Below are 6,000 nucleotides of genomic sequence, written 5' to 3'. Positions count from 1 at the left end.
ATGGAAATCAAAAGAAAGCTGGAGTAGCAATACTCATATCAGATAAAATAGACTTTAAAATAAAGAATGTTATAAGAGACAAAGAAGCACACTATATAATGATCAAGGGATCAATCCAAGAGGAAGATATAACAAGTATAAATATATATGCACCCAACATAGGAGCACCTCAATACATAAGGCAACTACAAATAGCTATAAAAGAGGAAATAGACAGTAACACAATAATAGTGGGGGACTTTAACACCTCACTCACACCAATGGACAGATCGTCCAAACAGAAAATTAATAAGGAAACACAAGTTTTAAATGACACAATAGACCAGATAGATTTAACTGATATTTACAGGACATTCCATCCAAAAACAGCAGATTACACTTTCTTCTCAAGTGCGCATGGAACATTTCCAGGATAGATCACATCTTAGGTCACAAATCAAGCCTCTGTAAATTTAAGAAAATTGAAATCATATCAAGCATCTTTTCTGACCACAATGCTATGAGATTGGAAATCAATTCCAGCGAAAAAAACATTAAAAAAAAAACACATGGAGGCTAAATTATACGTTACTAAATAACCAAGAGATCACTGAAGAAATCAAAGAGGAAAGCAAAAAATACCTTGAGACAAATGACAATGAAAACACGATGATCCAAAACCTATAGGATGCAGCAAAAGCAGTTCTAAGAGGGAAGCTCAGTAAATTTAAGAAAATTGAAATCATATCAAGCATCTTTTCTGAACACAATGCTATGAGACTGGAAATCAATTAGAGAAAAAAAAACGTAAAAACACAAACACATGGAGGCTAAACAATACATTACTAAATAACCAAGAGATCACTGAAGAAATCAAAGAGGAAATCAAAAAATACCTAGAGACAAATGACAAAGTAAGCACGACAATCCAAAACCTATGGGATGCAGCAAAAGCAGTCTAAGAGGGAAGTTTATAGCTATACAAGCCTACCTCAAGAAAGAAGAAAAATTTCAAATAAACAATCTAACCTTACACCTAAAGGAACTCGAGAAAGAAGAACAAACAAAACCCAAAGTTAGCAGAAGGAAAGAAATCATAAAGATCGGAGCAGAAATAAATGAAATAGAAGCAAAGAAAACAATAGCAAAGATCAATACAACTAAAAGCTGGTTCTTTGAGAAGATAAACAAAATTGATAAACCATTAGCCAGATTCATCAAGAAAATGAGGGAGAGGACTCAAATCAATAAAACTGGAAATGAAAAAGGAGAAGTTACAACACACAACACAGAAATACAAAGCATCCTAAGAGACTACCACAAGCAACTCTATGCCAACAAAATGGACAACCTGGAAGAAATGGACAAATTCTTAGAAAGGTATAACCTTCCAAGACTGAACCAGGAAGAAACAGAAAATATGAACAGACCAATCACAAGTAATGAAATTGAAACTGGGATTAAAAATCTTCCTACAAACAAGTCCAGGACCAGGTGGCTTCACACGTGAATTCTATTAAACATTTAGAGAAGAGCTAACACCCATCCTTCTCAAACTTTTCCAAAAATTGCAGAGGAAGGAACACTCCCAAACTCATTCTGTGAGGCCACCATCACCCTGATACCAAAACCAGACAAAGATACTAGAAAAAAAGAAAATTACAGACCAATATCACTGATGAATATAGATGCAAAAATCCTCAACAAAATATTAGCAAACAGAATCCAACAACACATTAAAAGGATCATACACCATGATCAAGTGGGATTTATCCCAGGGATGCAAGGATTCTTCAATATATGCAAATCAAACAATGTGATGCACCATATTAGCAAATTGAAGAATAAAAACCATATGATCACCTCAATAGATGCAGAAAAACCTTTTGAAAAAATTCAACAATGATTTATGACAAAAACTCTCCAGAAAGTAGGTATGGAGGGAACCTACCTCAACATAATAAAGGCCATATATGACAAACCCACAGCAAACATCATTCTCAATGGTGAAAAATTGAAAGCATTTCCTCTAAGATCAGGAACAAGACAAGGATATCCAGTCTCACCAGTATTATTCAACATAGTTTTGGAAGTCCTAGCCATGGCAATCAGAGAAGAAAAAGAAATAAAAGGAATCCAAATTCAAAAAGAAAACGTAAAACTGTCACTGTTTGCAGATGACATGGTACTATACATAGAGATTCCTAAATATGCTGTCAGAAAACTACTAGAGCTAATCAATGAATTTGATAAAGTTGCAGGACACAAAATTAATGCACAGAAATCTCTTGCATTCCAAACTCTAATGATGAGAAATCTGAAAGAGAAATTAAGGAAACACTCCCATTTACCATTGCAACAAAAAGAATAAAATACCGAGGAATAAACCTACCTAAGGAGACAAATGACCTGTATACAGAAAACTATAAGACACTGATGAAAGAAATTAAAGATGATACCCACAGATGGAGAGATATACCATGTCCTTGGATTGGAAGCATCAATATTGTGAAAATGACTATATTACCCAAAGCAATCTACAGGTTCAATGCAATCCCTATCAAATTACCAATGGCATTTTTTACAGAACTAGAACAAAAAATCTTAAAATTTGTATAGAGACACAAAAGACCCCGAATAGCCAAAGTGGTCTTGAGGGAAAAAAACGGAGCTAGAGGAATCAGGCTCCTGGACTTCATACTATACTACAAAGCTACAGTAATCAAGACAATATGGTCCTGGCACAAAACCAGACATATAGATCAATGGAACAGGATAGAAAGCCCAGAGATAAATCCATGCACCTATGGTCAACTAATCTGTGACAAAAGAGGCAAGGATATAGAATGGAGAAAAGACAGTCTCTTCAATAAGTGGTGCTGGGAAAACTGGACAGCTACATGTAAAAGAATGAAATTAGAACACTTCCTAACACCATACACAAAAATAAACTCAAAATGGATTAGAGACCTAAATATAAGACCAGACACTGTAAAACTCTTTGAGGAAAACATAGGAAGAACACTCTTTGACATAAATCACAGCAAGATCTTTTTTGAAGCACCTCCTAGAGTAATGGAAATAAAAACAAAAATAAACAAATGGGACCTAATGAAATTTAAAATCTTTTGCACAGCAAAGGAAACCATAAACAAGGTTAATTATTAGAGAAATGCAAATCAAAACTACAATGAGGTATCACCTCACACCAGTTAGAATGGGCATCATCAGAAAATCTACAAACAACAAATGCTGGAGAGGGTGTGGAGAAAAGGGAACTATCTTGCACTGTTGGTGGGAATGTAAATTGTTCTCCAGCCACCCTGGAGAACAGTATGGAGGTTCCTTAAAAAACTAAAAATAGAATTACCATATGATCCAGCAATCCCACTACTGGGCATATACCCTGAGAAAACTATAATTCAAAAAGACACATGCACCCCAATGGTCTTTGCAGCACTATTTACGATAGCCAGGACATGGAAGCAACCTAAATGCCAATCAACAGATGAATGGATAAAGAAGAAGTGGTACATATATACAATGGATTATTACTCAGCCATAAAAAGGAATGAAATTTGGTCATTTGTAGAGATGTAGATGGATCTAGAGACTGTCATACAGAGTGATGTAAGTCAGAAAGAGAAAAACAAATATCATATATTAATGCATATCTGTGGAACCTAGAAAAATTGTACAAATGAACCGGTTTGCAGGGCAGAAATTGAGACACAGATGCAGAAAACAAACATATGGACACAAAAGGGGGACAGTGGCAGGGGGGCGGTGGTGATATGATGAAGTGGGAAATTGGGATTGACATATATACACTAATATGTATAAAATGGGTACTAATAAGAACCTGCCATATAAAAAAATAAATAAAATTAAATTTTAAAAAGATAATAGAAATAAAAAGATAAATACTCACGTCCCAGTTCTATTGATAACTTTCCACATGGGCACATGGCCAAACTTCTGTGAACATCAGCTTCCTAATTATAAAATGAAAGATTGATTGTTTTCAGTTCCACCCTCCAATGGCTGTTAGTGAAGACACAATCCATGTCTCTGGATGTGCAGGCTCTCTGCTGATCTCTTCGAGTGGGGCACTCTATAGAATTCATGAGCTCCTGGAAGACAGGGAGCTCTATTCACTGCTATATCCTTAGGACCTCGAACATAGTAGGTGCTCAGAAACTACTGATCATTTGACTGTCTGAGATTTCTAGCAGATTAGATGAATATTAACGCCTATAGCACAAGAGCAGTCAGAGCTTGTGGTATAGATTCGGAAGGCATCAACTTGGTGGTAAGAGTTGAAGCTGTCTGTGGTGGAGGATAAAAAGAGAGAGAGAGAGAGAAAGAAAGAGTGAGGAAATGGACTGAAAATAAGGTCATAAGTTAAAGAAGGCATCATTAGTGATTTTGAAGCAATGTCAATGGATTATTGTGGACTAGTGGGAGGAGGTCAGAGGAAAGCTAGATTCACGACACTAGAAGGATAGTGCATAGTGAAAAAATAGAAGTAGCTGGGTTAAATTATGTGACATGTGACAGTGAAAGGAAGGTGAAAATGGAATATTAGTGAAGAGATGAAAAGTTCAGGGAATTATAAGGGCAAATACAAGTTCAAAATAAAAGGCTTAATTCTCCTTTTTGGAAATAAGGGAAGAGACTCCTCTCCTTTTTCTTAGAGCATTTATTTAAAAGAAAAAAAGTGTAAGTTCTTTCTCTGTCTCTTTGAAATATAGGTAAATCTTTTTTAAAAGCTAAGTAAGCTGGCTCTTGCTAGTTTTACGACCCAGGAGTGCCTTGCTCAAGAACCTGGGAACTATCTCTGAAATATAATTATTAAGGAAAATGATGCCCCTAGCTCCCAGTTTCTGTGGGTTGGTAGGAGCTTAACCTCAGCAGACACTTCACTCCCAGGATGCAAAACTATTTTTTGTCATAAAGAGGAGTTTATATTTCCTTTGGATAAAGCCAATTAGTTAGCACAGATGGTCAGCCCAACTACCAAGTGAATTTAGGATGAACTACGCGTGACAAATGGTGCTGTCAGTCCTTTTTCTTGAGGACTGGTTATTGTTTATCTTGAGAACATGTACGTATTAGTCAGCGTTCTCCAGAAAAACAGGACCAGTAGGTTGTATATGCATATATGGAGAGATTTATTATAGGGAATTGGCTCACGTGATTATGGACACTGACAAGTCTCAGGGTCTGCAGGGTGAGCTGGCAATTTGGAGACGGAGGAGAACCAATGGTGTAGTTCCAGTCCAAAGGCCGACAGGCTCGGGAGCCAAGAAGAGTCAATGCTGCAGTTTGAATCCAAAGGCAGAAAAAAGCCAATGTCCTCGTTCAAAAACAATCAGGAAGAAGCAATTCGCTTTTACTTGGCAAAGGTCAGATTTTTGGTTCTGTTCAGTCCCTCGACAGATTTGTGTATACCAGAATGGGGCGAGGGGGAATTGGATGAAGGTAGTCAAAAGGTAAAAACTTACAGTTATAAGATAAATAAGTACTTGGGATATAATGTACAACAGGATAAATATAATTAACATTGCTGTATGTTATATATGAAAATTAAGAGAGAAAATCCTGAGTTCTTACCACAAGAAAAAATTTTTCTGTTTCTTTAATTTTGTATCTATATGAGGTGATGGATGTTCACTAAACTTGTGAAAATCACTTCATAATGTATGTAAGTCAAATCATTACGTTGTACACCTTAAATCTGTACAGTGCTATATGTCAATTATATCTCAGTAAAACTGGAGTTAAAAAATAAAGTCAGTTCACACACACACACACACACACACACACACACACACACACACACACAAATAGTGTGGAGGCTGAAAAGCAAAGTGGTACTTCAAAAATTGTGATCAGCTCAGAGCCCTGAGGATAGGCCAAATGTTAGCAGGTCTCATAAATCTCTTAAAACTCCATTCAGACAACAGACTGACTCATAAATAAAATCATCCTGATGCCACTAACTCTGAATATTTTCAT

This window comes from Physeter macrocephalus, chromosome 10, assembly GCF_002837175.3.
Source record: "Physeter macrocephalus isolate SW-GA chromosome 10, ASM283717v5, whole genome shotgun sequence".
Taxonomy (NCBI): Eukaryota; Metazoa; Chordata; class Mammalia; order Artiodactyla; family Physeteridae; genus Physeter; species Physeter macrocephalus.
This window is presented reverse-complemented; position numbering follows the sequence as displayed.